The following is a 17,512-nucleotide window of genomic DNA, read 5'->3' as shown; positions in this document are numbered from 1 at the left end:
GGCTTCCATAACACGTCAGCAGTGCCACAGGCTGATTGCCTCTATTCCATACCACATTGATGCAGTAATTGATGCAAAAGGAGCCCCAACCAAGTATTGAATGCATTAACCAAACATACATTTCAGTTGGCCAACATTTCAGATTTTAAAAACATTTTCAAGCTATTGTTATAAAGTATTCTAATTTTCTGAGAAAATGACTTTTGTGTTTTCATTGGCTGTAAGCCATAATCATCAAAATTAACAGAAATAAACACTTGAAATAGGTTACTCTGTTTGTAATGACTCTATATAATATATGGGTTTCACTTTTAGTATTGAAGAACTCAAATAAATTAACTTTTTGATGATATTCTAATTTAGTGAGATGCACCTGTATACCATGATTGCACAAAGGTGTTTGAAAAAATATATATTGAGATGCAGTGGCATCAATGGACATTTGACATTTCATCTGTCTTGTGTCTTTATCCCAGTCTCGCTAATAGAAAATGGTAATAGTCACTGTTAGATCAAGTTCATAGTGGTGTCTACGCTCTCTTTCACATTGTCAGTGCTGATGCTTTCCTTTAATTGCTTTGTGGCATTAAATATGAGCTTGTAAGTGAGAAATAAAATGTACCCATGTTCCCATATAGAATAATGTGCAAAAGTTTTAGGCAAGCATGGAAAAAATGCTGCAAATAATATATGTGGAGTTTCTCAAACAGCACTTCCTGCCATGGTTCAAGAAGAAGAACAGTATATTCCGCAGCAAGATCATTTTCATGCATGATAATACACCGTCTCATGCTGCACATAAGACATCTGCATCTCTGGCTGATATGGGCATAAAAGGGGACAAACTTATGGTGTGACCCCCATGCTCCCCTGACCTCAACCCCATTGAGAACCTCTGGAGCATCATCAAAAGGAGTGTCTGTGATGGCGGGAGGCAGTTCACATCTAAGCAACAGCTCTGGGAGGGTATTCTGTCCTCATGCAAAACAATTGAAGCAGAAACCATCCAAAACCTGACAAATTCAATGGACGAGAGAGTTCAGAAGCTCCTTTCGAACAAGGGGTCCTATGTGCAAATGTAACATCACCTAGAATAAAGTTTTGAGTTGAAAACTGTTTGATTTTAGTTTCTAATAACCTGCTAATGCTTATAATTTTGAAAATGACCATTTTTTTGTTCTTTATTAAAATGAAAAGTTGATCGAAGAGTGTGGGGGATCTAAGAGTGTGGCAACCCAGTAGTCAGAATTATTTCGAATTCTGACAATCTGAGGGTCATGTTGCAGGTAGTGCAGCAAGAAGGCACTTATGTGTCTTGCGCATCTAGGAACCCCAAAATTATTTTCCGGGCTAGATGCAGCTAAAAATTATTATTAATTTGAAAACTGGTGGAGATTAGTATAGATGGCCTAAAAGAATCAATACTGCAAACTGCTACAAGGCCCAAATTATTTTCCATACAAGATACAGATAAACATGATTAGTAATTTTAAATCTGGTGGAGTTTAGTAGAGCTGGCCTAAGAGAATCCGTACTGCAAACTGCTACAAGGCCCAAATTATTTTCCAACCAAGATACAGATAAACATGATTAGTCATTTTAAATTTGGTGGAGTTTAGTATAGATGGCCTAATAGAATCAGTACTGCAAACTGCTACAAGGCCCAAATTATTTTCCAGCCAAGATACAGAAAAACATGATTAGTAATTTTAAATCTGGTGGAGTTTAGTATAGATGGCCTAATAGAATCAGTACTGCAAACTGCTACAAGGCCCAAATTATTTTCCTGCCAAGATACAGATAAACATGATTAGTAATTTTAAATTTGGTGGAGTTTAGTATAGATGGCCTAATAGAATCAGTACTGCAAACTGCTACAAGGCCCAAATTATTTTCCTGCCAAGATACAGATAAACATGATTAGTAATTTAAATCTGGTGGAGTTTAGTATAGATGGCCTAATAGAATCAATACTGCAAACTGCTACAAGGCCCAAATTATTTTCCAGCCAACGTACAGATAAACATGATTAGTAATTTTAAATCTGGTGGAGTTTAGTATAGATGGCCTAATAGAATCAGTACTGCACACTGCTACAAGGCCCAAATTATTTTCCAGCCAAGATACAGATAAACATGATTAGTAATTTGAAAGCTTAAAACGGTTGGTGAGGTGATTTTTACAAATCATCAAGCTTTTACTCTCCCCAGGATGACACAGGGGTAGAAAAGTCCTTTTGGATCCATGATTTGTTCATCTTTATGAACGTGAGTCTGTCTACATTATCAGTGGAGAGCTGTGTGCGCTTATCTGTCAGCACACCACCAGCAGCGCTGAACACACGTTCAGACAGAACGCTGGCTGCGGGGCATGACAAGATCTCCAGGGCGTAAGTGGCGAGCTCCGACCATTTATCCAGATTGGAAGCCCAAAAAGAGCAAGGGTCCAGTCACACAGTCATGGCTTCAATTTTTACTTGGAGATACTCCTGTACCATCATCTCTAGGCGTTGACTATGTGTCAGACTTCTTGTCTCCTGTGGCCTTGCAATGGATGGGCTAAAAAAGTGGTGAAATGATTCCGCAAAATTGATGTTACCAGCAGATACTGTGTTTCTGTTACGTTTTGAGTGCTGAACACTCGACAGTCCCACGGTTTGCATGTAGAAACTGTGAGATTCACTACGTGCACCACTGGTGTTTTGTGGAAAAGCACATGTAAGATTCTGCAACAGTCTCTGCTGATACTCCTGCATGCATGAATCCCTTTCTAAGGCAGGAATAATTTCTGCAAATTTACTTTTGTACCGGGGATCTAACAGTGTGGCAACACAGTAGTCAGGATTATTTCTAATTCTCACAATTCGAGGGTCATGTTGCAGGTAGTGCAGCAAGAAGGCACTCATGTGTCTTGCACATCCAGGAGCACCAAGTCCCTTTTGTGTCGGTGAGAGGTAACAATCATGCTTCCTTCCTCTGCCCTCTCCCCCCAACCTCGCACAACAGAAATGTGATCAAGGTCTCCCTCATCTGATGAGTCTTCCATCTGTTCGTCCTCCACTTCTTCCTGGGCTCCTGCACCTTCCTCACTAGTTTGGCTGCTACCATGCACCCTGGTAAATCCATCTCCCCCACCCTCACATGCCTGCCACCTTGGTGCTGCCGACCGTCTGGACCTTGCAGATGTTAGCCCTTTCGCATACAACTCCTCCTCCTCTACTTTCTCCACCTCCTCTTGTGCCACCACCTGACTCCGAATTCTGTTTACCATGTGCTTCAGCATGTAAATCACCCGAATAGTCATGCTGATAATGGCATCATCAGCACTAAACATCTTCGTCGCCATTTCAAAACTGTGCAGAAGGGTGCATAGGTCCCTGATCTGAGACCACTCCTAACTTGCCCCACCTCTGGATCTCGATGGCACAGGCTATACGTCAGAACATATTGCACCAGGGCTTGTCGGTGCTGCCACAGTCGCTGCAACATGTGCAGATTTGAATTCCACCGGGTAGGCACATCGCATTTTTGCCGGTGAAGTGGCAGGCCCAGCTACTTCTGTAGAGATGTAAGTAGCTGAGCTGCGGGATGCAAACGGCGGAAGTGAGCACACAGTGACCGTGCCCTCTGCAGAAGGCCATCTAGTCCGGAATAGTGGGCTAAAAATTGCTGGACAACCAGGTTCAACACGTGAGCCATACAAGGCACCTGTGTGACATTGCCCCGGCGAAGGGCCACACCGAGTTTTGCAGCATTGTCACACACTTCCATGGTTTCAGGTCCAGTGGAGACAACCATTCATGAAACTGGTTCTCCAGAGCTGACCACAACTCCTCAGCTGTGTGACTCACATTTCCTAGACATTTCAAAGTAAAAACCGCCTGATGACGTTGAGACCTGCTGCCAGCATAGTAAGGAGGTGTGCAGGATCCTTTCTGCGCAGTTAGAATGCATGTGGCATGACCAGACAGGCTTTGGGTGCAGGTGGAGGACTGAGAGGAGGTTGAGGAGGCAGAAGCAGTGGAGGAACTTCGAGATAAAGAGGATTGACACACAACTCGTGGGGACGGCAAAACTTGGACAGCAGACCCTTGTCCTGCTGTCACCATAGTTACCCAGTGCCCCTGTCCATGCCTACTCGTCCAAGTGTCTGTGGTGGAATGCACCCTGTCACACACAGAGTTTCTCAAAGAAGCGGTGATGTTGTGTGCGACATGCTGGTGGAGCGCAGGCACACCTTTCTTTGAGAAGTAGTGCCAACTGGGCATCAGGAACTGTGGCACTGCGTCGGATATAAGGTCTCGAAAATCCTCTGTGTCCACCAGGTGGAAAGGCAGGATTTTTGCAGCCAAGAGCTTGCAGATGGTGAAATTCAATCTCTTAGCTTTCTCATGGCTAGGAGGAAATGGTCTTTTACTTGTCCACATCTGAGGGACCGAGGGCAGGCTGTTGTGCTTAGACGGGGTTGAGAAGGGTGTCCCCGGCAAACTGCCAGTCTGTGAGGAAGATGCAGGTGGACATGTTGAGTTGCCTTGATCCAAAGGTGGCGCTATCGATGTCGGACAGCGCTCAACACCAGCTGGTGTTTCCACCTCCAAAGAAAATGATAACCTGCCAATCACGCTGGCTATTGCGGGTAAAGAGGTGGCAGGTCTGCATCCCAAAATAGGTGTGACTGCTGTCCCCCCAGTCACAGAGGATGAAGAGGCTGCTGATGCACAAGATGTGGCAGACGGTGGTTTGCCCTGCTGGCTAGGCCGCCTTGTAGCACAGTGAGCTGCCCACTGCAACTTATGCTTCATATCCATGTGCCGGTTCATGCATGAAGTACTCAAAGTATGTATTTTTTGGCCTCTACTTAGCTTTTGCTGACAAATCTTACAGATAACATGAGTTGGGTCATCCTTATCGATCTGAAAAAATGCCCAGGCCATGCAAGGCTTAGCACTAGTGTTGAGCCACCCCCGTAGTGTTCGAGTTCGGTTCGGTTCGTCGAACACCCGTGTGTTCGCCGAACTGTTCGTCGAACTGTTCGTCGAACACCTTCGAACACCGTTAAAACCAATGGCAGGCAAACAAAAACACATAGAAACACATAGAAAACACCTTCAAAGGTGTCCAAAAGCTGACAAACTGCTCAGAAGACACAACTAACACATGGAAAAGTGACAAGTACATATAGTCATGCGAAAAGAAAAGAGGTGGAGGAGTAAAAGGAGGGGGAGACACAGATATAGGCATGTCATGCCCTTCTAAAATCCAAAAAGTGAGAAGCCGAGACGGCCAGTCCGCTCCTGCCCGTGCCACCTCCGTGTCGCCGGGTTTGTGCCAGAGCCGCGGTGAACCCTGACGGCCAGCCCCCCTCTCCCAATACTGGTGCCTGTCCGCTGGTGGGTCGAGAGAGCCCCCCTGTGGTGGAGGCAGCTCTAAGCTTTTTAATTTAAATTGTCCCTCTAATTTGAATGAATACACTTTAAATCCATTTACAAGGATCTATTGGAGGGCAAGTCTCATGCCAGCAGCCGCGTAATTCCAGCTCCAGTAGCGTCCACTAAAGCTGCTGCAGTTAAAAAGCTTTTATAAGGATCGAGCTCGGCTGTCCACCGCAAGGCATCCTAGTGCCAGTCCCAGCCCCTATGCCTTGGGGTGCCTCCTGATGCTCTTCACTAAGTATCCCGTGGTCCCGAAGCATTTCCTTTGAAAAAATTAAGTGTCCAAACTACAGGTGGTGTAGCTTGCTTAACAGCCGGGATAATCCGCTGACTAGCAGACACTGCTACTAGGCACAAAGTATTTCCTGGGCTAGATGCAGTTAAAAATTTGTAAGTAGATACTCTCGTTGGATGCTGAGAAAGCATTCCATAGAGTCTCCTGGCACGCCATATATGATTCTCTTAAAAAGCTTGGGGTAGGGGTCTAGGGGACCCTTTTATAGCCAAAATCACGGCCCTGTATCACAATACGTCACCTAGGCTGAAGATAAATGGAACTGTAGCACCGAGGGCTCGGTTGCTACAGACGTATTGCACCTCACCCAGAGGTGTGATATCTCACTCTCAGATAAGGATGGAGTGTGGATCAGGACCCGACACCTGCATGCATTACACCACATTGCCGTGGGGCAGGGCGACCAATATGCCCCTGAAATGGGCACGACAGTCCCTGTCCCTGGCTGGAGTGGGGGGAGGGAACACTGAGGAAGGGGAACCCTGCAGTGCAGGAGCAGGGAGGAAGCAGTTCCTGGGTGCATTGAGAAGGGAGTATAAAAGGTGTTCAGTGCAGAGAAGTCTGAGCAGAAGTGGCAGGGAGCAGGGGCTCTGCATGAGCTCTGCTCCGGAGGCGGGCCTAGTAACAGAGGCCCAGGCCTGCAAGAGGGAGAAGGAAGGAAGAGGAGCGGAGAAGGCTCCAGGAACGAGGAATGAAGGGATCCCAGGGGTGCGGACGGGCGAGTCGCCACCGCACGCCCGAATCCACCTGCGTGGAGGGGTCAGGCCAATGGGGGAGACCGGTCCCCGAACTAGTGGAGGCAGGAAACGACCCTCAGCTAGAAACCGGAGGCTCTGACATTTTATGTGGCGCAGCCCCTTGCTCCACCCGCTAGGAAGGCACCACATAGGGTCAGGGAAACTGGCGCCAAGTTTACCAAGAGGAGGCCCGAGGCAGCCGGACAGAAGTGTTGGTAAGAAAGGCCAGACAAAGGACACACAAAGGGGGTCCTGTTAAGCGCTCCAAAGTTATCTGGGAGTTGTCTGAGCCCCTCACCTGGTGAGCACAGTACGACGTGGGCAGCCGTTACCTGCAGACGTGGTCTGGATAATAAGAACTGTGAGTAAAGGCCCTGAACTGCATCACTGACTCCGTGTCGTTACTGCTGCTGCCCTGCACCATCACCCCCATCCTCCGCATACACTGCCCTGAGGCTATACTCCTCCCGTGGGGAGTTATGCTACGCTCTGCTGCACCCACAACACCAGCCTTAGCGGTCTGCCCTGTAGCGGCGGTTCACTCTGACCGCAATCCACGGGTGGCGTAGTCGGACATTTAAACATCAAAACCACATAAATAGTTCCGCCACTGGTTTGACCGCCCTGAGCCACGGAACCGGATCGCCGCCACGAAGACTACAACCACCAGCATCCACCAAAAAGTGTCCGGCTCCGGGTGTCCCAAGGCCCAGGGGGTGCGTCAGAACATTTTCATCACCTTTCACAATCACCAATGGGACAAGGCAGGGATGTCCTCTGTCCCCTCTCTTATACATCCTAGTGACGGAGCACCTGCTCTCATCAATTCGCCATAACCCCAATATTAGGTGGATTGAGGTGGGAGGCACCGAGTACAAGTGCTCTCTATTTGCTGATGATGTCCTAGTATATATCACTCAATCACATATATCCATCCCTGCTGTTATGGCTGAAATAGATCACTTTGTTACATGGTAAAATTTTAAAATCAATGCAGCGAAGTCTGAGGCCCTCGATGTCTCCCTCCCTAAATCCATATAGGATTCCATCCAGTCCAACTTTCCCTTTGCCTGGCCCTCACAGGGTATCAAATACTTAGGAATTCCTATTCATAGAGACCCCTCCCATCTATGTTATCTTAATTTTGGGCCCTTTATTGAACAATTCCATACAGACCACGGTTGGCAAGTTAGAACTGTAAGATTCACTACGTGAACCACTGGTGTTTTGTGGAAAAGCACATGTACACCGTGTTCCAAATTATTATGCAAAAAGTGTTTAGGAGTGATAAGGGAAGAATTTGTTTGTTTGTCAGTTAAACTCATTGATGGTGATGTGTGTCAGGGCTCTTTATATCACTGTAAGCAATTGCAGACACCTGTGCTAATTAGTTTGGCAGGTGTGTCCAATGAAAGGCAAGACTACTTAACAAGGCTCTCTCACATTATTAAGCAGCCTACATTTTCTGCCAAAATGGGAAAGAAAAAGGATGTGTCGGCTGCTGAGAAGCAACAAATTGTGGAGTGTTTAGGTCAAGGCATGACTACAATCAACATTGTGCGATGATCAGGATGAAGTGTCTTGGCAATCAAGAAGTATGTAGCTGATTCACAGTACACACGTGTGCGTGCTGATAAGGGCAAATTGAGGACTCTTTCCTACAGGCAATTACGTCAGGTTGAAACAGCAGCGGCAAAAAAGCCTTGTCATAGCAGCAGACAAGTTTTTGAAGCTGCTTGTGCCTCCAACGTCCCCCGAACAACAAGATGCAGGGTCCTTCAGAGGTTTGCAGCTGTGCATATGCCATCCTGTCGACCTCCTCTATCCACTTCACACAAGCAGAAACGGCTCCAGTGGGCCAAACATTACATGAAGACTGATTTCAAAACTGTTTTGTTCACGGATGAGTGCCGTGCAGCGCTCGATGGTCCAGATGAATGGAGTGGAGGATGGCTGGTTGATGGACACCCCACGCAAACACGGCTACAGCGCCAACAAGGAGGAGGTGGAGTAATGTTTTGGGCTGGAATCATGGGGAGAGAGATTGTCGGCCCCTTTAGGATCCCTGAAGGCGCTAAAGATGAACTCCATAATGTATGTGGATTTTCTCAAACAGCACTTCCTGCCATGGTTCAAGAAGAAGAACCGTGTATTTCACAGCAAGATCATTTTTCTGCATGATAATGCACCATCTCATGCTGCACATAAAACATCTGCATCTCTGGCTGATATGGGCATAAAAGGGGACAAACTTATGGTGTGACCCCCATGCTCCCCTGACCTCTACCCCATTCAGAACCTTTGGAGCATCATTAAAAGGAGTGTCTATGATGGCGGGAGGTAGTCACATCTAAGCAACAGCTCTGGGAGGGTATTCTGTCCTCATGCAAAACAATTGAAGCAGAAACCATCCAAAACCTGACAAATTCAATGGACGAGAGAGTTCAGAAGCTCCTTTCGAACAAGGGGTCCTATGTGAAAATGTAACATCACCTAGAATAAAGTTTTGAGTTGAAAACTGTTTGATTTCAGTTTCTAACAACCTGCTAATGCTTATAATTTCAAAAATGACCATTTTTTTGGTCTTTATTAAAATGAAAAGGTTGATCGAAAAGTTTGGGGGATCTAAGAGTGTGGCAACCCAGTAGTCATGATTACTTCGAATTCTGACAATATGAGGGTCATGCTGCAGGTAGTGCAGCAAGAAGGCACTTATGTGTCTTGCGCATCTCGGAGCCCCAAAATTATTTTCCGGGCTAGATGCAGCTAAAAATTATTTTTAATTTTAAATCTGGTGAAGCTTATTATAGATGGCCTAATAGGATCAGTGCTGCACACTGCTACAAAGCCCAAATTATTTTCCAGTCAAGATACAGATAAACATGATTAGTAATTTGAAAGCTTAAAACGGTTGGTAGGGTGATTTTAACCAATCATCAAGCTTTTACTCTCCCCAGGATGACACAGGGGTAGAAAAGTCGTTTCGGATCCATGATTTGTTCATCTTTATGAACGTGAGTCTGTCTACATTATCAGTGGAGAGCCGCGTGCGCTTATCTGTCAGCACACCACCAGCAGCGCTGAACACACGTTCAGACAGAACGCTGGCTGCGGGGCATGACAAGATCTCCAAGGCGTAAGTGGCTAGCTCCGGGCCATTTATCCAGATTGGAAGCCCAAAAAGAGCAAGGGTCCAGTGACACAGTCGTGGCTTCAATGTTTACTTGGAGATACTCCTGTACCATCGTCTCTAGGCGTTGACTATGTGTCAGACTTCTTGTCTCCTGTGGCCTTGCAAAGAATGGGCTAAAAAAGTGGTGAAATGATTCCGCAAATTGATGTTACCAGCAGATACTGTGGTTCTGTTACGGTTTGAGTGCTGAACACTTGACGGTCCCACGGTTGGCAAGTTGGAACTGTGAGATTCACTACGTGCACCACTGGTATTTTGTGGAAAAGCACATGTAAGATTCTGCAACAGTCTCTGCTGATACTCCTGCATGCGTGCATCCCTTTCTATGGCAGGAATAATTTCTGCAAATTTACTTTTGTACCGGGGATCTAACAGTGTGGCAACCCAGTAGTCAGGATTATTTCTAATTCTCACAATTCGAGGGTCATGTTGCAGGTAGTGCAGCAAGAAGGCACTCATGTGTGTTGCGCATCCAGGAGCACCAAGTCCCTGTTGTGTTGGTGGCGAGGTAACAATCATGCTTCCTTCCTCTGTCCTCTCCCCCCAACCTCGCACAACAGAAATGTGATCAAGGTCTCCCTCATCTGATGAGTCTTCCATCAGTTCGTCCTCCACTTCTTCCTGGGCTCCTGCACCTTCCTCACTAGTTTGTCTGCTACCATGCGCCCTGTTAAAACCATCTCCCCCACCCTCACATGCCTGCCGCCTTGGTGCTGCCGACCGTCTGGACCTTGCAGATGTTAGCCCTTCCGCATACAACTCCTCCTCCTCTACTTCCTCCACCTCCTCTTGTGCCACCACCTGACTCCGAATTCTGTTTAACATGTGCTCCAGCATGTAAATAACCGGAATAGTCATGCTGATAATGGCATCGTCAGCACTAAACATCTTCGTCGCCATTTCAAAACTGTGCAGAAGGGTGCATAGGTTCCTGATCTGAGACCACTCCTCCAGCGTGATTTGCCCCACCTCTGAATCTCGTTGGCCCAGGCTATACGTCAGAACGTATTGCACCAGGGCTTGTCGGTGCTGCCACAGTCGCTGCAACATGTGCAGAGTTGAATTCCACCGGGTAGGCACATCGCATTTTAGCCGGTGAAGTGGCAGGCCCAACGACTTCTGTAGAGATGTAGGTCGCTGAGCTGCGGGATGCGAACGGCGGAAGTGAGCACACAGCGACCGTGCCCTCTGCAGAAGGCCATCTAGTCTGGGATAGTGGGCTAAAAATTGCTGGACAACCAGGTTCAACACGTGAGCCATACAAGGCACGTGTGTGACATTGCCCCGGCGAAGGGCCGCACCCAGGTTTGCAGCATTGTCGCACACGGCCTTCCCTGGTTTCAGGTCCAGTGGAGACAACCATTCATGAAATTGGTTCTCCAGAGCTGACCACAACTCCTCAGCTGTGTGACTCACATTTCCCAGACATTTCAATGTAAAAACCGCCTGATGACGTTGAGCCCTACTGCCAGCATAGTAAGGAGGTGTGCATGATCCCTTCTGCGCAGTTAGAAAGCTTGTGGCATGACCAGACAGGCTTTGGGTGCAGGTGGAAGACCGAGAGGAGGTTGAGGAGGCAGAAGCAGTGGAGGAACTTTGACATAAAGAGGATTGACGCACAACTCGTGGGGACGGCAAGACTTGGACAGCAGCCCCTTGTCCTGCTGTCACCATAGTTACCCAATGCCCAGTCAGCGACATGTAACGCCCCTGTCCATGCCTACTCGTCCAAGTGTCTGTGGTGAAATGCACCCTGTCACACACAGAGTTTCTCAAAGAAGCGGTGATGTTGTGTGCGACATGCTGGTGGAGCGCAGGCACACCTTTCTTTGAGAAGTAGTGCCGACTGGGCATCTGGTACTGGGGCACTGCGACGGACATAAGGTCTCGAAAATCCTCTGTGTCCACCAGGCGGAAAGGCAGCATTTCTGTAGCCAAGAGCTTGCAGATGGTGAAATTCAACCTCTTAGCTTTCTCATGGCTAGGAGGAAATGGTCTTTTACTTGTCCACATCTGAGGGACCGAGGGCTGGCTATTGTGCTTAGACGGGGTTGATAAGGGTGTCCCCGGCAAACTGCCGGTCTGTGAGGAAGATGCAGGCGGACATGTTAGGTTGCCTTGATCCAAAGGTGGTGCTATCGATGTCGGACAGCGCTCAACACCAGCTGGTGTTACCACCTCCAAAGAAAATGATGACCTGCCAATCACGCTGGCTGTTGCGGGTAAAGAGGTGGCAGGTCTGCGCCCCAAAACAGGTGTGACTGCTGTCCCCCCAGTCACAGAGGATGAAGAGGCCGCGGATGCACAAGATATGGCAGACGGTGATTGGCCTGGCCGGCTAGGCCGCATTGTAGCACACTGAGCTTCCCACTGCAACTTATGCTTCATGTCCATGTGCCGGTTCATGCATGAAGTACTCAAACTATGTATTTTTTGGCCTCTACTTAGCTTTTGCTGACAAATGTTACAGATAACACGAGTTGGGTCATCTTTATCGATCTGAAAAAATGCCCAGGCTATGCAAGGCTTAGCACCCATGCGACCTGAAGAGCCACCACGACTTGTGGTGAGAGGCAGAGTTGTGTTTGAGGATGCAGTTGTTGACGTGCTTCCAGTACTACGTCTCTGTCCAGGAAGGCGCAACCTGACCTCATCGTCACTAGCATCTTCCTCCACCTCCTCTGCTGACCTCATCTCTTGGCTGACTGTGGGTTGACAGTAAGTGGGATCTCCGACCTCATCATCATCACCCTGTGCGTTATCACACCCGTCGTCCTCAGAGCCAACCTGTTCCTGCCCTGACAAAAAACTAAAGTTGTCGCTCCAATCAGGTATTTGAGTCTTATCATCGTCTTCCTCATTGTCTCCACCAACAGGAGTTACAGTTTGGGAATGAGGGTCTACATTATGGTCAGAACCTTCTGCGTCTGGTCCTGGATCCGACTCATAAAGATTCTGGGCATCAGTGCAGATCATTTCCTCGTCTGGATTCACAGAAGCGCTGGAGTCGACCTCTGATTCCCAGGCTATAGTATGAGTAAACAGCTCTGCAGACTCAACCATCTGTTCTACCTCATACTCAGACGGGCAGCTGGAGATTTGGGAGCTGTGAGGAAGCAAGTGCGATTTGGGTGACACCTTTGAGGACTGGAGTATTTGTGATGTTGAAGTTGATGTGGAGGAGAGCCCACTTAAAGGAGCACTTGATATCCGTTGAAGCACCTGCTGTTTTTGTGCCTCATCTGGAATTTGTAGCGATTGGCGTGGCCGTAAGAAAGGGATCTTATCACATTGTCCGCTAAAAGAAGTAGACATTTTAGTTTGGCTGGAAGATGGTCTTTCTTCTGCACCTACCCCACGGACACAACCTTTTTTCCCCTTCCCAACACGCCTATTCCCCTTTCCACCAGCAGCAGGCCTTTTTCCACTCATTTTGGTGGTTAACTAATTCACAACTCTGGAGTTGTTTGCACAAAAAAACAATGGATGGTAACCGAGCAGAGCTGAGTGGCCAAACTGTGGTATTAGGCCAAAACTATTGGCTGGGCTAGATGCAGAAAAAAATTATTTTTAATTTGCAACCTGATGGAGGTCAGTATAGATGGACTAATAGAACAAGTCCCACACGCTGCTAGAAGCCCAAATATTTTTTCAGAGATAAATGAAGAAAAAAATTATTTTTAATTTGCAACCTGATGGAGGTCAGTATAGATGGACTAATAGACCAAGTCCCACACACTGCTAGGAGCCCAAATATTTTTTCAGAGCTAGATGCAGAAAAAAATTATTTTTAATTTGCAAACTGATGGAGGTCAGTATAGATGGACTAATAGACCAAGTCCCACACACTGCTAGAAGCCCAAATATTTTTTCAGAGCTAGATGCAGAAAAAAATTATTTTTAATTTGCAACCTGATGGAGGTCAGTATAGATGGACTAATAGACCAAGTCCCACACACCGCTAGAAGCCCAAATATTTTTTCAGAGCTAGATGCAGAAAAAAATTATTTTTAATTTGCAACCTGATGGAGGTCAGTATAGATGGACTAATAGACCAAGTCCCACACACTGCTAGAAGCCCAAATATTTTTTCAGAGCTAGATGCAGAAAAAAATTATTTTTAATTTGCAACCTGATGGAGGTCAGTAGAGATGGACTAATAGAACAAGTCCCACACGCTGCTAGAAGCCCAAATATTTTTTCAGAGATAAATGAAGAAAAAAATTATTTTTAATTTGCAACCTGATGGAGGTCAGTATAGATGGACTAATAGACCAAGTCCCACACACTGCTAGAAGCCCAAATATTTTTTCAGAGCTAGATGCAGAAAAAAAAAATTTTTAATTTGCAACCTGATGGAGGTCAGTATAGATGGACTAATAGACCAAGTCTCACACACCGCTAGAAGCCCAAATATTTTTTCAGAGCTAGATGCAGAAAAAAATTATATTCAGTTTGCAACCTGATGGAGGTCAGTATAGATGGACTAATAGAATGATGCTATGCCCAAAAGATTTTACTTCACTAGGTGCAGTAAAAAAATTGGTATTCTATACACAGGTGGTATATCTTGCAACACAGATAGGCTACTCCACTGACTAACACACTCTGCAATAGGCCAAAAAGGATTAGCTTTGCTAGATTCAGCCAAATGCTGTGAAAAAAAACTTGCACAGCACTGGCACAGACCTGCCTGGCAAAAACTGATAGGAACTGATGTAACCTAGTCCTGAAAAGGACTCCAATTACAATTAGCCTTTACTCCCACAATCTATCTATTTAAGAGCACAGACCTGCCTGATAAAAGTCGTAGGAAATGCTGTAACCTAGTCCTTAAAAGGACTGCAATCACAACAATTCCCTACTCCCAAGCTATCTGTATATTTGTGCGAAAATTGGCTTGAAATTAACAAGGTATAGCGCACACAGCAACAGCGGTGCCGTCTAACACGCAGCTGCAGCAGTGAGAAAATGGTGGCGACGGGGAAAATGGCTTGGTCTTATAGGGCAAGGACATGTGACATACACTGCCAATCACACATGCCCTTGCTTGTGTGAAAAAAAGCACTTCGCTCCGTGTGTGCGCTGCTGATAGGCTGACAGATTGCACCTCCCCACTGCAAATGCGGGAAAGAGAAAAAAAAATGGAGATCTTCATTGTTCCTGCAGAGATCCATCCCCTGCCCCTCCCCCCGCCCCGCTGTACACTCAAACTGCGTATTAACATTAATTTTCATCATTACTGAGAAAAAATCCAGTTATGATTTTGGTGCACGAACAGTTATCGAACATAACCTCGAACAGCCGAATTTTTCTCAAATTGTTCGTGTTCGCCGACCGGCTCGAACACCGCCCAAAACAGCTTGAATTTGAGATTGGCGAACAGTTCGAGTAGAACAACGCTCATCTCTACTTAGCACCCATGCGACCTGAAGAGCCACCACGACTTGTGGTCAGAGGCAGAGTTGTGTTTGAGGATGCAGTTGTTGACGTGCTTCCAGTAATACGTCTCTGTCCAGGAAGGCGCAACCTGACCCCGTCATCACTAGCATCCTCCTCCACCTCCTCTGCTGACCTCATCGACTGGCTGACTGTGGGTTGACAGTAAGTGGGATCTCCAACCTTGTAATCATCACCCTGTGTGTTCTCACACTCGTTGTCCTCAGAGCCAACCTCTTACTGCCCTGACAAAAAACTCAACTTGTCTCTCCAATCAGATATTTGAGTCTCATCATCATCTTCCTCATTGTCTCCACCAAAAGGAGTTACAGTTTGGGAACGATGGTCTACATTATGGTCAGAACCTTCTGCATCTGGTCCTGGATCCGACTCATAAAGATTCTGTGCATCAGTGCAGATCATTTCCTCGTCTGGATTCACAGAAAGTCTGGAGCCGACCTCTGATTCCAAGGCTATAGTATGAGTAAACAGCTCAGCAGACTCAACCATCTGTTCTACCCCATACTCAGACGGGCAGATGGAGACTTGGGAGCTGTGAGGAAGCAAGTGCGATTGGGGTGACACCTCTGAGGACTGGAGTATTTGTGATGTTGAAGTTGGGGTGGAGGAGAGCCCACTTAAAGGAGCACTTGATATCCGTTGAAGCACCTGCTGTTTTTGTGCCTCATCTAAAATTTGTAACGATTTGCATGGCCGTAAGAAAGGGATCGTATCACATTGCCTGCTAAAAGAAGTAGACATCTTAGTTTGGCTGGAAGATGGTCTTTCTTCTGCAGATGTTACTGTTGCTTTAACACCTACCCGATGGACACAACCTTTTTTTCCCTTCCCAACATGCCTATACCCCTTTCCACCAGCAGCAGGCCTTTTTCCAATCATTTTGGTGGTTAACTAATTGACAACTCTGGAGTTGTTTGCACAAAAGACAATGGATGGGAACCGAGCAGAGCTGAGTGGCCAAACTGTGGCATTAGTCCAAAAGTATTGGCTAGGTTAGATGCAGTAAAACAATTTTATTACATAGACAGGTGGTGGAGGTTAGTATAGATGGACTAATAGAACAAGTTCCACACACTGCTAGAAGCCCAAATATTTTTTCAGAGCTAGATGCAGATAAAAATTATTTTTAATTTGCAACCTGGTGGAGGTTAGTATAGATGGACTATTAGAACAAGTCCCACACACTGCTACAAGCCCAAATATTTTTTAAGAGCTAGATGCAGAAAAAAATTATTTTTCATTTGCAACCTGGTGGAGGTTAGTATAGATGGACTAATAGAACAAATCCCACACACTGCTACAAGCCCAAATATTTTTTCAGAGCTAGATGTTGAGAAAAATTATATTTAACTTGCAACCTGGTGGAGGTTAGTATAGATGGACTAATAGAAAAAGTCCCACACACTGCTAGGAGCCCAAATATTTTTTCAGAGCTAGATGCAGAAAAAAATTATATTGAATTTGCAACCTGATGGAGGTCAGTATAGATGGACCAATAGAACAAGTCCCACACACTGCTACAAGCCCAAATATTTTTTAAGAGCTAGATGCAGAAAAAAATTATTTTTAATTTGCAACCTGGTGGAGGTTAGTATAGATGGACTAATAGAACAAGTCCCACACACTGCTACAAGCCCAAATATTTTTTCATAGCTAGATGAAGATAAAAATTATTTTTAATTTGCAACCTGGTGGAGGTAAGTATAGATGGACTAATAAAACAAGTCCCACACACTGCTACAAGCCCAAATATTTTTTCAGAGCTAGATGCAGATAAAAAAAAAAATTAGTTTGCAACCTGGTGGAGGTTAGTATTGATGGACTAATAGAACAAGTCCCACACACTGCTACAAGCCCAAATATTTTTCAGAGCTAGATGCAGATAAAAATTGTTTTTAATTTGCAACCTGGTGGAGGTTAGTATAGATGGACTAATAGAACAAGTCCCACACATTGCTACAAGACCAAATATTTTTTCAGAGCTAGATGCAGAAAAAAAATATTTTTAATTTGCAACCTGGTGGAGGTTAGTATAGATGGACAAATAGAATGATGCTATGCCCAAAAGGTGTTACTTGGCTAGGTGCAGTAAAACAATTTATATTCTATACACAGGTGGTGTAGCTTGCAACACAGATAGGCTACTCCACTGACTAACACACACTGCAAGAGGCCAAAAAAGATTTGCTTAGCTAGATTTAGCCAAATACTGTGAAAAAAAGTTGCAAAGCACTGGCACAGACCAGCCTGGCAAAAAGTGATAGGAACTGATGTAACCTAGCCCCCAAAAGGACTGCAATTACAATTAGTCCCTACTCCCAACCTATCTATTTAAGAGCACAGACCTACCTGATAAAAGTCGTAGGAAATGATGTAACCTAGTCCTCAAAGGGACT

The sequence above is a fragment of the Phyllobates terribilis genome, unplaced genomic scaffold, assembly GCF_046119375.1.
Source record: "Phyllobates terribilis strain yellow unplaced genomic scaffold, ASM4611937v1 Scaffold_4__5_contigs__length_816908805, whole genome shotgun sequence".
Taxonomy (NCBI): Eukaryota; Metazoa; Chordata; class Amphibia; order Anura; family Dendrobatidae; genus Phyllobates; species Phyllobates terribilis.
Note: the sequence above shows the minus strand (reverse complement) of the source record.